Raw genomic sequence first — 17,688 nt, forward strand, 5'->3', positions numbered from 1 at the left:
TGACAAAGGAATTGTGACTCGAGGAATAGCAAGGGTAAGACGCAAATACCGCGAGGTAACTGGGTATTAGTTGTCTCCGTTTAACATCGCAGTGCTGACGACACAAAAACTGAGTAAACTTCTTGTGAAGCGCAAGTTTCCTTACCTGCGGAGGGTAGTTGGGTTCGGAAATAAACACAGTTCGCGGAAAGCTCCTGTTACGCTTTTATCTTCTGCTCTTCTCGTCTCGTACAAGAGGCGTAGCGTCCTCGTTAAGCCTTATTGAGCTCGATTTCCTCAATTCAGGGCCGTCATAATGAGATGCAGGTGACGGAGGAACTTGGTTCCCCTGCTTCAGGGACGGACGTTTCTCTTTCTGAAGCAACATAGATTGTATAAAAATTCAAAAGCGCAAACACCAAGGAGAAGAAGAAGGGACAGGACAGAGCGCTTACTCCAACTGGAAGTTTAATGCATTCCCCGAGGAAGACATAAAAGAAGAATTAGCCATGTGAAGGTAAAAAAGAAGAAAAATAAGAAAAATTATTATTATAGTTTATAGATGCATTAAAAAAATTTTTTAAACTAAATCTGACCCCTTGACACAAGCGAAAAAAGAATGTGATAAAAATTCAGAAGTATAAACAAAATCAGCAGGTCAAAGATAAGGTTAGAAAACATTAGAGTGACCCGCGTTAAGAAAAAAGGTCGAGGTATCTCATCTCTTTCTCGGACAGCGCTATTGACGGTGCGCTTATGCAAGCTTCCCCGAGAGACAATATTGCTTTCGCTTCATAGAGTTCTCGGGATCTTTTTTTGTGGTAATGCTTGAGGATCTTAGTCTGTTGGAATATGGGTGTGCAGTGGCAGTCGCCACAAAAAAAGATCCCGAGAACTCTATGAAGCGAAAGCAATATTGTCTCTCGGGGAAGCTTGCATAAGCGCACCGTCAATAGCGCTGTCCGAGAAAGAGATGAGATACCTCGACCTTTTTTCTTAACGCGGGTCACTCTAATGTTTTCTAACCTTATCTTTGACCTGCTGATTTTGTTTATACTTCTGAATTTTTATCACATTCTTTTTTCGCTTGTGTCAAGGGGTCAGATTTAGTTTAAAAATTTTTTTTAATGCATCTATAAACTATAATAATAATTTTTCTTATTTTTCTTCTTTTTTACCTTCACATGGCTAATTCTTCTTTTATGTCTTCCTCGGGGAATGCATTAAACTTCCAGTTGGAGTAAGCGCTCTGTCCTGTCCCTTCTTCTTTTCCTTGGTGTTTGCGCTTTTGAATTTTTATACAATGTGTAGCCAACTAGCCCAACAGTTAATTTTGATGCAACATAGATTACAAGACCGTTTCTCCATTTAGGGACGATTATAAATACCCTTCTTTCTATGATTGTATCTTAAGAACAACCGCTGCCAGACACTTGAATTGGTTCAAAAATCCCCAGGACGTTTCGGGTAATGAAACGATCACATAGTCTGCGCTCAAAGCAAAAAGACAGTGTAAGGGTTCTGGATAAGACGGCCGGTTTCTCGATCGGCCGGGCGACGGTCGTCTTGTCTGGCGGCGTGTATGATGCTCCCTCCCCGGTCGTTTTGTGTGGGTTTATTTCTCTTACGAGGGACCGGGTGGACCTTTCCGCCGACGCCCCCCCCCCCCCCCCCCCCCCCCCGGAGACCGTCTTCCTGTGTCTTTTCCATTGGGATGAACCCTCAGGAAAATATGTTGTTTTTCTTTTGAATCTGAAGGCTTGCGCATTTGACGGGAGTTCTTGGGTTTCAACCTGGGGGTTCCGGAGAGGCGACGCTGTTTCTGAAACAGGATGCATGCGCAAAGCTACGGAGCTGTCGGCTGTAGTCCGTTGGCAAGTTAACGAATGTGTATCGACGCCCTTGCCGACTATTGGACAGTGGATATCACGTGGCTCCAGCAAAACTTTAAAATGATTGGTAGTTCCTCGCCCAAGAGTGAGGGGCTCAGCGCCCTCAAAAAGCCCGTGACTGGGGAGTGAGAAGACTTTTCTGGCTTGGGCTTGGACTAATTTGGAGGACGCGGATTTTCCCTTGCTTTGCATATACCTTGTACAATAGCTCGTAACGTCTAAATAAACGGTTTAGACGAAGTCCTCCCGCATCTGTCGCACTCTTCCGATCACCCACCAAACCACCCTCATCAAACGCTTGGCCCCGAAAAACACTGCTGGGCAGTCATGATCTATTCACCCAAGGAATGAACCTTTACTGGCGCAGCTCGACAGGATGAGCGAGCCTCGGTGAGGATCGGAGGATAAAGAAAGCGACAGTGGTGGTCCAGCCGAAGCTTCCTGGCTGGCCAGGTGCTTGATCGGAGCGACCTACGGAATCCGTCGACAAGCAACGCTGACCGTCAGGGAGCGGCACTGCCGAAGCGGTCTGGCCGGTGGAAAGCGGCGCTTTCGGCACAACGACCGAGAGAAAACCACCTGGGTCTTCGGACAGTGACGCTGAAGGACCGGTGGCTGAAATCAGGAACCTCAAGGGTCAGGAGTTCCGGCGCCGAAACCAAGGAGGACCACTGAGGACGCAATATCCGGGCTCTAAGCGTCAAACTGCTGCAACGTTTACGCCGGCTGAGTGGGATTTATTGTGTTGGGTCGAGGCTGGCAGGGGTGTTAGCTGGCGGAACTTAGGGTTTTGACGCGTCAGATGCTAGCCGACATAAAGAACGGGTTAAATGGAGAGAACTCACAGGGGACAGGGGCCTCTGGTCAGGGGCAGGAGTCGCCACAGGGTGTGACAGAAAAAGAATCGGAGGCGGTCACAATTTGGAGGCTCGAACTAGAATTTGAGTTGCGCAGAGCGCAACTACAGATTGAGTCCGAAGAGCGGATCGCGTTGCGCATGGCAGAGTTAGGAAAAGTGGGTGGTCGACCTTCATCCTCTGGGTCGGAAACAGGCGATGAACGGCACGCAGGCTTAGACCCGGTTGCACAATGCGCAAAAGTTCTCAAAGGGTACAGCCTGCCATGTGACGCGGACGTTCCGCTATCGTTTGTTGAGGTGGAAAATTTGTTTACCACGCACTAGGTGCCAGATGCCCAAGCAGCACGTTGTGAGTGGGCCATCGCTGGTAAGTGTACTATGGCCAAACAGATTTTCGATGGACCAAGCTTGGCCAAAGTGCTCGGCAATAGCAGTGTTTTTGTCATCGTCTGGTGACTTGCCATTCACTTTATGCCAGTCGCTGGCCAATCACGTTTGGCCAGTGACTGGCCAATCACGTTTGGCCAGTGACTGGCCGTTCACCTTTGGCCAGTGACTGGCCATTCACCTTTCGCCAGTCACTGGCCATTCCCTTTTGGCCAGTCACTGGCCATTCACGTCTGGCCAGTCACTTTTGACCAGCCACTGGCCACTCGATCTTGGCCAGCCACTGGCTAGTCATTTTGGCCAGCCAGTGGTCATTCACGTGTGACCAGCCCCTGGCCATTCCCATTTGGCCAGCCACTGGCCATTGACTTTCGGCCAGTCACTGGCAGAAACTGGCTGTAGTTGTATACTTCATATATAATATATCTCAGACTGCCAGAAAATTTAGGTGTTCCTCAGACGATTGTCAACAATTTCGGGCGCTCAAGTTTGAGAACTCAACCCCAAAATCTTTTACATATTAATGACAAGCGAAGCTGCTGCAAGGTTGCTCAATGTTTATTGGACGTTTTGAGTACTACGTCTTACGACACTGGTTGCGACCACCATTTCAGTCGTCCGTGGTCCCACCATTAAGATCCCCCGGTAATGCAGCAGTAAAAAAAAAAGTAACTTTAGGTGAAGGGACAGTGCAACGATATTCAGTTACAATATTTTTCACTTTACACAAGCTTACTGGCACGAATGGGATAGCGAAGCGTTCATTACACAGTAAGTTTTTACACACTTAAGGGTGTAAATCAGTTTGTACAAGGGCTAACATCCTCACAATGTTCAGGCAAGCACCCTTCATAATGGGTGCTTGATAACACCCTTGGGAAAGGGTGCTTGGCATGGATGGGCGCCCGCTGGGGTGGCCCAGTGGATGCTGAGCCACCCCAGCCAATCCGGCGCCAGGAGAGTATCACGCGAAGTTTTGGTTATGTAGAGTTCAAGGTCACATGACGCTCTTTCGACGCTGGATTGGCTGGTAGTGTCCTTCACGCTCGGACGAAGGGTGAAATTAAGTATAGGACCCAGTGAAAATATTATAGGAATGTGTCCAATACACATATCAGAATGTGTAAATTGTACAAAAATCATATATGGTATTGCATCATCTTATAATATTATTATGATATGATTTACAGCTTATCACGTTTACTGAACACATTTACACTTTTTTCACTTACGGGGATAGCCACACCACCACGTACGAGGCACGTGATGAAGAAATAATGAGTCACGCTGAACGCAACTTATGAAGTAATACAAAACAGCTCCTTTTATGCCAGGTCATAACCCCGGGGGCAATTGGGAAGTGATACGGCGCCCCCCTTTCTCGAACTCTAAATGAACAAGCAGTGGCCCCAAGCATCGTACTGCAGGGTTGAACCATTGTAAGCATCATGGGTTGCCACAAACGAGGCAAGGGAAGCTCCTTTTAGGAGATCAAGTGACAGGTTTTGTTTGTTTCAGAAGATTGCAGGCAACACGCTTCACTTATCACTTGTCTCTTTATGAGCATCTAATTACTAATTGGAAACAGGGTAGAGGGAAGTGGTCTAGCCCTTGACTGAACCACAGCAGTAATTCAGTAAGGGAAGCTCATTACGGCATCAATTAGAATGTGCTGAATTGAACATTTATTGAACCCTAAGAGACAAATGAAAAATACAATGTATGCCATTCCATGGCATTAGGAATGCCATCTGCAAACATGTAATGAAAAATATCACATAATGAACTTGCACTCTACGGCAAAACAAGCAAATGTTTCGGTAGAAGACGCTATCCTCTTGCTCACGTACGAGGGAAATTATAAAGTTCTGGAAGACGACTTTGAATAAGGAACTCGTAGAGCTAAATTCTAAGCATGCCTTGCCTTCAGGAAGTCAGCATAAGTTATCACAGAAAGTGCTCAACATTTAAAGAAAGAAAAATAAAACATGCCTCCAAAAAACCTTCTATCATTTGTTCTGGAAGCAAACTAAAAATGAACCTGATAATACTGGCGAGAAAAGTGCATGACAAACTTTTAAAACGGCTCAAAAAACATCTCTTCGTCCCCATACCTGTCTGCAAACTTTATTCAAAATTTTGATTACGACTGTCCTTGGAGTTGTGTCACTCAAGCCAAGGAAAAGCCTCCCCAGAGCAACCAGCGTGTTGAAGGCCTTGCATTCGTACTGGATGCTGAGCAGCCAATATGCTGCCAACAACATGCACAGCCCCTCTTCTGCATTAAAAACGGGGAACAAGCGCTCACGATCCACTACAAGGTGAAGAAAGACTGCATTGTCCAGCTCCTGCTTGGTGTAGAGGACACATGGTGTCGGTGGGATGTTCTCGCCCTGCGTTAGGTAAAAGGATAAAGGACAATATATTTTAATGTAGAAGGCCAAAACATGTTTGCTCTCGTCAACTGCTATTATTCGCTGCCATTAAGGCCATGAGCATCAGCCTCCACACAGACATACAGTGCTTATGTTTAAACAAGTAACCGGCGTCTGCAGCAATGTAAAACGAATGAGGAATTGCAATCGGGGCAACATCACGACATGAAAGTATTGCTATATAATCTTCGACACTTTTCAGTATCTCTATTTCTGTAACACGATGCATTTGCGAAATCTATTTTTGTTTCAGTAGGGAAATACTTTTGCGATGTATTATGATACGCTGCTAGATTTATGTATCTTTTTCTATTCTTTTTATTCTTTCAATTTTATGTATCTTGTTGCATTTATTGTTGGAAATGAACTGACAGGTTCGGAGGTAAAAACGAAATAGAAGCCACGCCAAAAATCCGACGCGTCACTGGTTCATTTTCGCAATGAGAGTGGTTTTTTGCTTTGCTCTCACCTTTCGCCTTTACAGTGGCCGGTTTTCTTTCTGCAGACAGCAGCCTTCCATGTGAACATTTGAGGTTACTGTTTGGGTAAAAGGATGCACACCTGAGAAACAATAAGTCCAAAAGAATCAAAAGACAAAAAGCAAGGACGTTTGGGTAGACACACTTTGCCAGGCGGTGTCATCGGTCGCCAGCGGTCATTGGGTGCGATTATGGGTTCTTAAAGGGGTACGGAAACAAAAATTTAAATATACAAATTTCGTTCGGAAATGAGTCAAGCATGACGGATAACCGTAAATGATAATCGCACGGTTGTATTTTGAACTACTGGCCATATTAGGGAGTTTTCGTAGACCGCGTTTCCCCCTCCGCTAAGCGCTCCGCAACGAAGAAGCGGCTACTGCGCCGGCGCGCCCATGGCCTTGACTGTAGAGTTCCGGCTAGCTTAGCTGGTTGCGGAGAGCGTTGCGGGAAAGCGGAAACGATATACGAAAGCTCCCTATTTTTCGTTCTAAACAGTGCACTCGAGCCAGCGCTCGAGGAGAAGCAAACGGAGAGCGCGATGCGTCATGGGATATCGAGCGCAAACAAAAACGGAAAGAAAAGATTTCCCGCGGTCGTGGAGTAGCAAAGCAGGCGTGGTTATGAGCTTTGCCCTTGGTGGCGTCGTCAGCGATGTAGTGGTGTCAGTAGCGTCAAATGTAGCTTCCACAACAGTGTCAGCTTAGGGCTGCACGGGGTGGGGAAAGCAACTTTTGTTCGAGTTTTGAGGGAGGGGCTAATCTTCTAGGGGGAGAATGGCTGTGGTCCGGTTGCACGAACGAGGGTCCGAGAAAGAGGGGAGTCCTTCCTTTCCGTCTTCTCGGACCGTTTAATACAATGCGCGATTTGGGAGTTGAGCTATAGTCGGTTACAAGTCAAGAAGGTAGGAGAAGCTCCTCCCGCAAGTGTGATGCGCCCGTTTCAAATCTCTCCGCAGTCGAAAGAAGAGTTCACTGGAAACGCTCCTTGTTCCGCTTCAATGGATTCCCACTTGTCTCCGATCCCACTTTTAAGAAAGCGACCTTTGTATTCATCGGAGAGGGAACCGAGCCCCTGAAAGCAGCCTTTGTATCCATCGGGGGGGAAGGTAATCCCCGAAAGTCGTTTTTGTTTCCGTCGGTGGGGGAGAACTCTAATCTCCTCTCGTGGCTTTCACAATGCTAAGTCAAAGTCGAAAGATAAAGCAAATATGTACAGAAAGGCAAGGCCCTCCTCGCGCGTTGGCCGCGACGTCACGGAAACGGTGGGACGCTATTGGATGCGGAGGTGGCGGAGGGATATCCAATTCCCTTTGAGGGGCATTTGCCGCTACACTCTCAGAAAAAAAGGAGCCAAATGAGCAAAAAAGGGGTCTTTTCGCTAAACAAGATCCGACTTTGGGGAAGATCCTTTAGAAGCGTGCTTTCTCAACCAAAAGCACCCCTCGCAAAGTAAAAAAAGAAATGCAGAGCTAGTTTCCGGCCTGGAGAGAGCGAAAAGGGTTCTTGTTGCAGCCAGGAAAGAGATAAAGCGATCTTTGGAAAAAGGAGGTCACTTAAGTCTTCTACCGGATAGAGGGACACAATGACCAGGCTCGAAAGGCTTTGCACGCGAGAAATTGGGTGCGCCATTCTGTGGAAACAAAGCTGCCCGTGCGAGCTGTCAAGTCCTTGAAAGCTTAGAGAGGTGGAATGTCGTAGTTATTTACCAAGTCGCGTTGTGTTATTTACCAAACCGAGATAATCTTCGCCTCGGATCACAGATGAACAGGCTTCGATGCCTTTGACTCCCGGGCCACCTGCTTCAGCGGTTTGAACACTGGCGTTCGTTTGCAAGCGTAACTGCTCGCCGTGTTTTATTTAGTAAGAAATGTTAGTATAAAGCTACTCTTAGGTACTCATTTGTATAAACCAAACGGGTCATTGAATTAAAGTTTATTTGAAGAAATCTGTACCTCCGGAAATCGATTGTGTAGTTTATTTCCCCCCAACCCCCCAAAAATGCATACAAATTTTCAAAGGTGCAAAACTTCGATGAATGAGCAACACACACAAAAAAGTGCATGTTGCGATGAATGAGTGATACGGTGATTAAGCGGCGTCGTGTTTTTTAGTAAGAAAAGCTATTTTTTAACTTGCTTTCGTGTTTAAACAATATACGTATAACTGCGCGTATGAATGAAAAAAAAATAGAACATAGAAACGTTTTTTTTTTTTTGTTGTTTTAGTATAGAATGAAGTTGTCCTAGCTTGTGGTCATGAGTCATGACACCACCCGTCTCCCAATACGGCGCCTCTGATTGTTTCGCGGCACGCGTCAAGCCGCAAAAATAGAGTTGGGACCCATCCGCGAGGGGCATCAAAAATCCTGCTGCGCGGAAGGTTCCAGTGATGTGTTGCAGTCATCTTTATCTTCAAAAATAAATCAGTCTGTAAATGGTGGTTTTTCGATTTCAAGGAGCAGTTATGTCTAGAAGGATACCCCGAAATAATCCCATAGGCATATTCTATAAGTGCGTTTTGAGTGAAGCAAAACTAAACTTCGATATGTTGTGCGTTCAAATTTATGTGCAGTGTAAGAAATGAGTGCTCCGTCCGCCGTTGAACCCCGCTCGCTACTTTGAGGTCGCCCACCAAGAGTTAGGAGAATGGGATGGCATGAGGAAAAAAAAACAACACAGAAACGTGGTCGTTGCTGTTCTCGTAGTTTTCGCGAGCAATATGGCATGGTAGGATGCAGAACAAATGGCCTCGGACGAAATGGCCCTGGACGAAACGGCCCCGGACAAAATGGTCCCAAGTGCAATCCCGGAGAGAATGGTCCCAAGTGATTTTTAGACACTCATCTTTTAATAAGGTGCTACTCTGAAGTTCTGTTAAGTACATTCAATGCTCTTATAATGCAACCTTTGTAGAGACTATAAAAAAAAAGAAGCTCAATATAGACGCGACAATGTTGGAGAAACACACACACACAGGGCAGGCACCTGTCTCGTGTGTGTTTTCTTCGACTTTGTACCGTTTATTTTGCACTCTTTTTCATTATGCCGATCAACCAACTAGCCCAACAATCTACTTTACTGCTTGATACAACTCTTTCCGATCTCCCGCTCGAAGCTTTAAATTGATGCGGTACAGTTACATTTTGTGAACTTAATGTTTTACTTTAAAGGAGTTCAATCTTGTAGCTCTGTTCAACAGAGCTACAAGAAGACATTTTGAGTGAAGCCAAACGTAGCACACATTTACAACTAGTTTCTTTGTGTAATGAAATGTTTATTTCACGAAAAAAAAAGGTATTGCATTATACGAATATTTATCTTTTTATATGTTGGGATTGTACCAATTAAAGCTAATAAGAATAAGGAGCAAGAAAAAATACGAAAAAAATTTATTTGAACCATTTTGTTTTCGATTCCCATTTCTAGTGTAAAAGGGATAAGCGCCGCCTGCACGCCCAGCATTTGCGTGAGGTGGCGCTTAACTGAGCTAAAATTTGTTCAGAAATGGCAATCGACGGTTGGGAGGTGGCTCCGATTGGAAGAAAAATTCTTTGTCAGCGACATCAATTCGCTCTCTCTGATTGATTTATTATCACTTCTCCTTCGAGTTGCAAAATAGGCTCGATTATCATTCAATCTTGTTTCCAAGCCCTCTGTTTTGATAAATTCCTATAGAAAACACGTCACTGACCGGACACTGAATCATCGAATCTAGGTGCGTTGTCGTACTGCCGGCACAAAAGTCGCTCAGCCACCAAATAGGCCTACACGCGTTGCTCAACACGGTGTGTTGATTGTTTCCGTTGCCGGAAGGTGTCACGCCGAATCGAGAATTTCGCTCTTGTTTATTTTGTGTTTATTTTTGGCAAGAGAGTGAACTGCCAACAATTTTACCGGCGGCTGACGGACATGCTTGGTGACGTGATCGCCGTGTTTCCTGGCAGACAAGGACGGAAAAGCGATGACATCTGCATATTATCTTCGCCAGCGAACCATGGTTCAGGCAGCTCAACGGCACCCCAGAAGATAAGCCGTAATGTGTTCAAAAGCGACGTTTCGGGGGCTAATCTGCTAACCACTGGGCTCACAGTTCGTTGGGAACGTCATGCTCGTTTGACCAGTGAACCTTCTGCCTTGCACCATGTGATCACAACCGCAGAGAAAGGTGTCAGGTGATAAAAACCAGGCGACTAATTGGTCCGGCAAGCACGTAGCTTCCACCGCGCTGTCAGCTTAGCGGTGAACAGGAATGGGTCGCTGAAGGTCACTAGAGCCAACAGGATCTAGTTTCGTTGCTCGAGGGAGTGCCACACTCGCTCGTACGAGTGGCGGATCGGAACAATGTTTGACCTCCTCTCCCTTTGGGTTTGAAGCTCTAGAAGGAAGCACCTTCCTCCCTTTCCTCTTAGCCATCACTTGCAACATGTCAGCGGACGTGAGCACATGGACGATTGGAGACGTCTGCTGGTGGCTTTTTGAAAACGAACTGCAATCGGCCTGTTCACCATTTCAAGGTAAAACTTCTTCTAATCAGGCAATATTTATAATTTATCTTGAAAATTGTTATAAGTACAGTAGTGCTCAATATGGCCGGAAATTGTTTGATGCATAGGTAAAATAAGTAGGACAGGGGGCGGCTTCTTATTAATTAAGCTACTTGTCGTTTGAAATTTGTTTTTATGCTATTTTAACTTGGAGTTGTCCAACCAAGCACGTTGCAAAAAAAACATTATTTTACAGTCTTGTATGTTGAACTACACAAGAAAAAAACGTTTTTGAAGCGAACACTGATTTCATTACTACAATACTGACTATATATAATATGACAAAATACTGAGCTCAAGCTTTCCGCCAGAAAGATCTCAAGAACAGAACTTCGAGTTTACAGCGCGAATGAAATGAGCAATGATATCTCTTCGTAAATGTAAAAACGTATGTTACCGGGCTTTAATTAGCTAATGTATCCGTATTTATGGCCCCAATAAACGTGAGCGAATAGGTGCTGTAAACGTTTTTGTTTTTTGACCGGCCAGGGACATGGCACTCTGAGAGCTAATCACTGCAATTTACGGCACCGCTCACTAATGAGGATGCCGAACATTTGATTAGACCCAAAGATGCTGTCTGCGACATCAGGGAATGCAAAACGTCCCGCTTGCTTTGCTTAATGTAACAGCGCAGATTGCATTTCTTGGTCTAAACGTATGTTCCACGTCGTCATTCGCTGAGGGGACTTCGCAGGTTGCAACGATTGGCTCTCGGAGTGTTGTGCGGAAATTGACAGGCGCGAACTTTTTGTGTTGGCACAAATGTGGATGTATGTTTGATAAAAATAATTGTTTTACTTGGTCCTATATTCAGTGCTGCAACTATTATGTCAATAGCTTAGATGCGTAAACGACGCATAAACGTGACAAATTGCTTTTGTTTTAGGGATTCGTTGATACGGACAAATGTGAAGACGCCGTGAGCGTTCGCCGTCATGTCTTGCTCATGAAAGAAGAGATAACTAAAGTGCCCCTGAACGTCGACCTGATACAAGACCGCATGATGCGGACGTTTCAGTCTTGCCAAGAATTGATCCTCAGCGAGGCTGGAGTCCTCACAGTCCTTGGGGAATTTCCAGCAATGACGATTCCCGGAATGGTAATTCAATATTGTCTTCTCTATATTTAGACTTAAAGTTTCGCGATTTTTACAGGTCATCAGGACTTCAAAAGTTTCTTACTACCCGTTTTATCGCCTGTGAATGAGATAGGGGCTTTTGATACGTGCTAAATTAAATAATTTTACCTCGTAATAAGGCTAGGCAATCAATTAGTTAACATTCCGATTAGTTGACTATTGTTTTACTCTGAATCAAGTGAGTTTAACTGGCATATTGGTTGGATTTAGAGTTACGAAAAGTCTTATAAACAAAAAAGTAAAAAGAATATTCATTTAATTGTTTTTGTGTGTTTATAACACAATTGTCTCTCATGGCTACTTAAGTGTTTTATATGATTATTATCTAGAGTGGTTTTGAAGTTTAAATAATAACGTACAAATATTTTATTTTAAATGTTTTCCATGCTTTTCTTGTGTATGAGCATAGCGGCAAGTTGATATTTGAACTTGGTATTGTACAAATATGTACATATATTTTATTTTAAATGTTAGCCATGCCTTACTTCTGTATGAGGCGCAATGACAAGTTGTTATGTACTAAGCCTTATAAGACGTAGTAAAAACTTGTCAAAGAAAAAATCGGTTGTTCTAGGCCTTTTCTGGGCACAATATCTTGCCTCGAGATCAGCGCGACCTATAAATTGATTAACTAGTCAATATAAAAGAGAACGTAAATCGAAATTATTTTAATTGATGCCAAGCCCTACTCCACTATAGTGACAGTAAGTGGTCATTTAGTTAATATATATATATTTTTTTTTTTTTTTTGCGGGCGTTTTAGTTTATGGGCTAAACGGGCAACCCAGAATTCAGTCCCCCGTTCTCCACCCGACCTCGTCTTCTTCTCCTTTTCTTCCTTTTCCTTGTCCGTTACACTCGCCCCTCCCCGTTTGGAAGTCCGTCCCGGACGATGCTAAGATAGTCACCACGTGTGACATAAAGTTTCAGATGGCTTGAATGGGCTGTCAAAGTGCGGCGTCGCCCACGCTGAGGCAGGCTGTCAAGGTGTTCGAGACGGTATGTTACGGGTCCAAGTTGCCTGCTAATCTTGAAAGGTCCACAGTACCTGGGCAAAAGCTTTTCCGAGTGCTGTGGACATCTTAGGTTCCTTCGAAGAAGCACCACATCACCTGGTGAAAACGACGGCAATGAAGTTTCTCTGTTGTGACGTTCGGCCAACTTTGATTGCTTATTTAGAATAGCCAGCCGAGCCAGTTTTCTGGCTTCACTTAGTCGTTCAACGAAGTTCTCTCCATACTCTCGCGCCCGACGGGTCCATGCAGCGCCCATCGATGATTCCTGCGGAAGCGTCGGGAGTCTTCCGTAAACAAGCTCAAATGGAGATTTGGCGGTCACTTCCTGTTGTGACGTGTTCAAAGCGAACGCCGCTGTACCAATGAATGTGTCCCAGTTCTTGTGAGATTTATTGACGAACGCAGCTAATATATCTCCAATGCTGCGGTTGGTGCGCTCTACTAGGCCATTCGTTTGAGGATGGTAGGGTGAAGCGGCCGCATGTTCAATTCCGTAATCTCGCAAAGCACAACTGAAAGTACGGGACATAAATGACGTTCCCCTGTCAGATATTATCCGGCGGGGTGTGCCATGCCTCAATACAAGGTTTGTTGACGAAGGCGACGAGATGCACAGCTGAAGTGTCGGGGACCGCCTCCACTTCGACCCACTTCGTCAGGTAGTCTGTTGCGACAATGACGTACTTGTTTCCATCATCAGATTTTGGAAAGGGCCCCAGGTGATCGATTCCAACTACCTCAAACGGGCTGCCTGGAGGTGGTATTTGCTGTAGTTCGATCTTCGCCGGGTGCGGTGGTGTTTTCCGCAGTTGGCATGTTGCGCAAGACGCCACATCCGTCCTGAGGTGCGGCAACCAAAATCTCTTGGCGACTTTGTCGAGCGTCCGGTGTTGCCCGAGGTGACCCGCAGTTGGAGCATCGTGGCACATCTCAAGAACGTTCCGACGCATTTTGGGGGAACTACGGGGAGCCACGCTCCTGAGGGATGTGCTCGATGACACAGCAGACCGTCCCGAAGCTGGTAGTACGCTCGTAGACGCCGTAAGCGACGTTCTGAAAGTCGCGGTCTCCCGTTCACTTCGTCAGAAAGCAACTGGATTATGTTGTATGTGTCACATTCTTCTGCTTGCGCTGACTGCAAATCTAGGAGTGCGAGTACAGGAGCAACTCTGGCGTCTTCGATGGGGTGCCGTGAGAGGAAGTCGGCGTCTTGGTGCTGTTTCCCACTTCTATGAACGATCGAGAAGTCCAACTCTTGCAGTTTCATTGCCCACCGAGTCAATTTCGGAGTTAGATCGTTTTTTGACTGAAGCCAACGGAGAGCAGAGTTATCTGTCACGACTGTAAAATGCTTTCCGTAGATGTATGGACGGAACTTTTCCACTGCCCAAACAACAGCGAGGCACTCGAGTTCTGAAGAATGGCATCGACTTTCTGGTTCGCTAAGTTTGCGGCTTGCGTATAATACGGGATGTTCTACTCCTGCACTGTCTCTCTGGAGAAGAACAGCGCCAAGCCCATCGCCACTGGCATCAGTGTGAATGAACGTCGGTGCTTCTTCTGAAAAATGAGCCAGGGTTGGTGGTTCAAGAAGTGCTCTTTTGATATCAGCAAAAGAAGCTTGTTCTTTTGTGGACCAACGCCACTTGGTGTCTTTTTTAAGAAGCTCAGTCAGTGGAGCTGCTCTTAGAGAGAAGTTTCTTACAAATCGACGAAAATAGGACGCAAAGCCTAAAAAGCTTTTCAACTGCTTTGTGGTAGTGGGCTCAGGAATATTGGCTAGCGCTGCCAGCTTGGTTGGATCCGGGCGAATACCCTCTTTGTTGACAACATGCCCTAAGTAAATGACTGTGTCGCATCCGAAGAAGCATTTCGATGGTTTCAGACGGAGATGCGCATTGGTGAGGGCATTCAGCACTAGACGCAGACGGTGCTGGTGTTCTTCAAAAGTGTCAGCGTATACGATGACATCATCAAGATAAACTAACGCCATCGTCCACTTCAGGTGTCCAAGCACCCTATCCATGAGGCGTTGGAAGGTCGCAGGTGCATTGCAGAGTCCGAATGGAAGACGGTTAAACTGGAACAATCCGTCAGGAGTCACAAAGGCAGTTTTTTCGGAATCTTTCGGCTCCAGCTGCACTTGCCAATATCCGGACATGAGATCCAGAGTAGTAAAGTAGCTGGCACCATGAAGGCGATCAAGGGCATCATCAAGTCGTGGCAAAGGATACACGTCTGGTTTTGTTATGCTGTTAAATTTTCGGTAGTCCACGCAGAATCTTGTAGAACCGTCCTTTTTCCTAACCAGGACAACTGGTGACGACCAAGGACTTTTAGAGTTAATTATAATGTCCCTTTAAAGCATGTCGTCTACCTGGTGGTTTATCTCCTCCCGTTCTCTCATCGAAACACGTCTTGGATTGTGATGTACTGGAGCTGATCACCAGTATTGATGGTGTGGCGCACAAGTGGTGTGCACCCTAGCTCTTCTGGTGTAATAGCAATGCACTGTCGAAAGTCCAACAGCAGTTCTTGTATCTGTGCCTTTTGTTGTTCTGTTAAGTTGTGGCCGAAATTAAATTCCGACCATGGAAGGTCACTAGCTTTTTCAAGGCAATCTTGCGGGACAGACATTGTTGGTGCCGCACTAATTGTTGCGACAGTGGCATGTGACAGGGCAAATGTCACAGGTCCGAAGTCTTCACCGGATTTCAGGAGCAGGTCACCATTCGTTAGGTTTAAAACTGGAAGCATCAAACTCCCCTTTTCGCAGGAAACAAGGCAGCGAGGTATAGCAAACTCCATCCCAGGACGAGATTGTAACAGTGATTCAACTAGGATATCTCTTGACGTCATTGAACCTGGAATTATTGCTGTAGCCCAAACTGCAGATAACTTAGGTACAACAATGTCCGATGCTGCGACCATACGGAAGACCTTCTGTGGTTTTCGATTGACCATCGGTGCCATTAGTATAGACACAAATGTCGTAGCAGTTGCGACGGTAGAACACACTTGGGCTGCAGCGGTCTTCGTCAGGTTTTTCAAGCTGGACACCGCTAGGATAAATCCATCGAATAAGCTCTCAAAATTCCAGAAAATTGCTTCTTTGCTTCCCCCGCTATCTCCTTGAAGCAACTCTGCCGCAGAACAACTGGACTGATCGCCAGTGCTGAAAGTTGGTACGGCTGACAAACAATGCTCATCTCCTCGAAACGATAGGGAGAGTTGGACGTTTGAACACCAGTCACGGCCGAGTATCATTGACCATTGTAACTTGCGCACAATTACAAAGGGGAGGTTGACTGTTGTTCCTAAAGTTTCTACAGTCAACGAGATCTGTCCTTCTTGTTCGATTGTAGAACCGTCGGCTGATATAAGACAGACGGTACCAGGAAGTGTTTTGGGCGTGGTACACTTTGCTGATTGCAGTAATGCATAATCGATTAGACTTACTGCAGCTCCGGTGTCCACGATAGCATTCACATGTTGTCCCAACTCATGAATATGAACTGAAAGACATGGCGTTGGCGAGGTGCGCAGTGGCGTTGTCACCAGAGGAACATGATGCACTACATGAGACTCAACCTTGCCAGTCTCACTGTCACTTGAAACGTTTGGCGTTGGTATAGGTTGCATTTTGCACGGGGCCAAGTGATTTGGGCAGGATCGAGCTAAGTGCCCAATGTCACCACACGTGAAGCAACGACGTTTACTTGAACGTACCGGAGAAGATCGGTGAGCCACCCGCGAAAGCTTGATTCCAGATGTCGACACCATGTCCATTGCTTTGTTGGCTGCTTGAACTTCGAGTGCGCGGGCCAGTGCTGCACGAGTCGTGGTTGGGTGGGCGAGTCGTACAAGAAGCTGGATGTCGGTGTCTTCGATTGCGTCGATGAAAGCAGTGGTTACTATCTGCTCCAAGTCGACTTCCGTACATCCGACGAGCGCTCTTCTCGCCATCCCCTGGATTACGTCAGCTAGCTCCTGGAGTGTGTCCGTGCCTTGGCGGTGGTGCTTTAAAGCAGTCAGGTGAAATTGCTGGAGATGTTCATCACCAAAGCGGGACTTTAGAGCTTCTATGAGTAGTTGATATGAGGAACGACTTGTGGCTGACATGCTCTCCAAACATTCAGCAGCGTTCCCCCTTAACTGGGCCACCATTGCACGAGCTCTGGACGTTGAGTCGAACCCGTAAAAGTCCGCAACCGTTTCGAATTGGATGATGAAGGCTTGCCATGACGACTGCCCATCGAATGTCGGCAGCTTGAGTGGCGGTCCGTGGTGCACAGGCAGTCGAATTCGAGATTCTACGGACGAAAGGCCGTCATTTAGGCGTTGCCCTACATCGGCAACCTGACGTTCGACTGCAGATTCCAGCAGAGACAGACGGGTGGCGAGGCAATCGTCGAGGGTTCCAAGCGGGTTCAGAATGTCCGTAGCACTCCTTTCGGCGAGCAGATTAGCTAACCGCTCCGTGATTTGCATCGCCGCGGAAGTTGAGATGACGCCACTTGCCTCCGATCGGGTTGCCATTTCGTAATCCCACCGCTGCCACCAAATGTTGCGGGCGTTTCAGTTCATGGGCTAAACGGGCAACCCAGAATTCAGTCCCCCGTTCTCCACCCGACCTCGTCTTCTTCTCCTTTTCTTCCTTTTCCTTGTCCGTTACAATATATATATGTGTGTGTGTGTGTAAACAATCCGTGTGTACAAATTCATAGCGTATAAATGTACTTTTGTAAACCAGCAACACTGTCCATTCGTTTATTTTTCAGTTACTACAAGACGTTAAACTGCCGTTCGGCAAAGACATCCGGAGGACATGGGAGCCAAGATTGAGGCATTTACAGCTTCTACACAGGTGTTCCTCAAAGGAAAAGAACGTCACTCTGAACCTCGAAGAGCTGCTTGAAGGTATACTTTAGTTGGTGTTTTTGTAATCTATCACA

This window comes from Ixodes scapularis, unplaced genomic scaffold (assembly GCF_016920785.2).
Source record: "Ixodes scapularis isolate PalLabHiFi unplaced genomic scaffold, ASM1692078v2 PGA_scaffold0__279_contigs__length_252992795, whole genome shotgun sequence".
In the NCBI taxonomy this organism is placed as follows: domain Eukaryota; kingdom Metazoa; phylum Arthropoda; class Arachnida; order Ixodida; family Ixodidae; genus Ixodes; species Ixodes scapularis.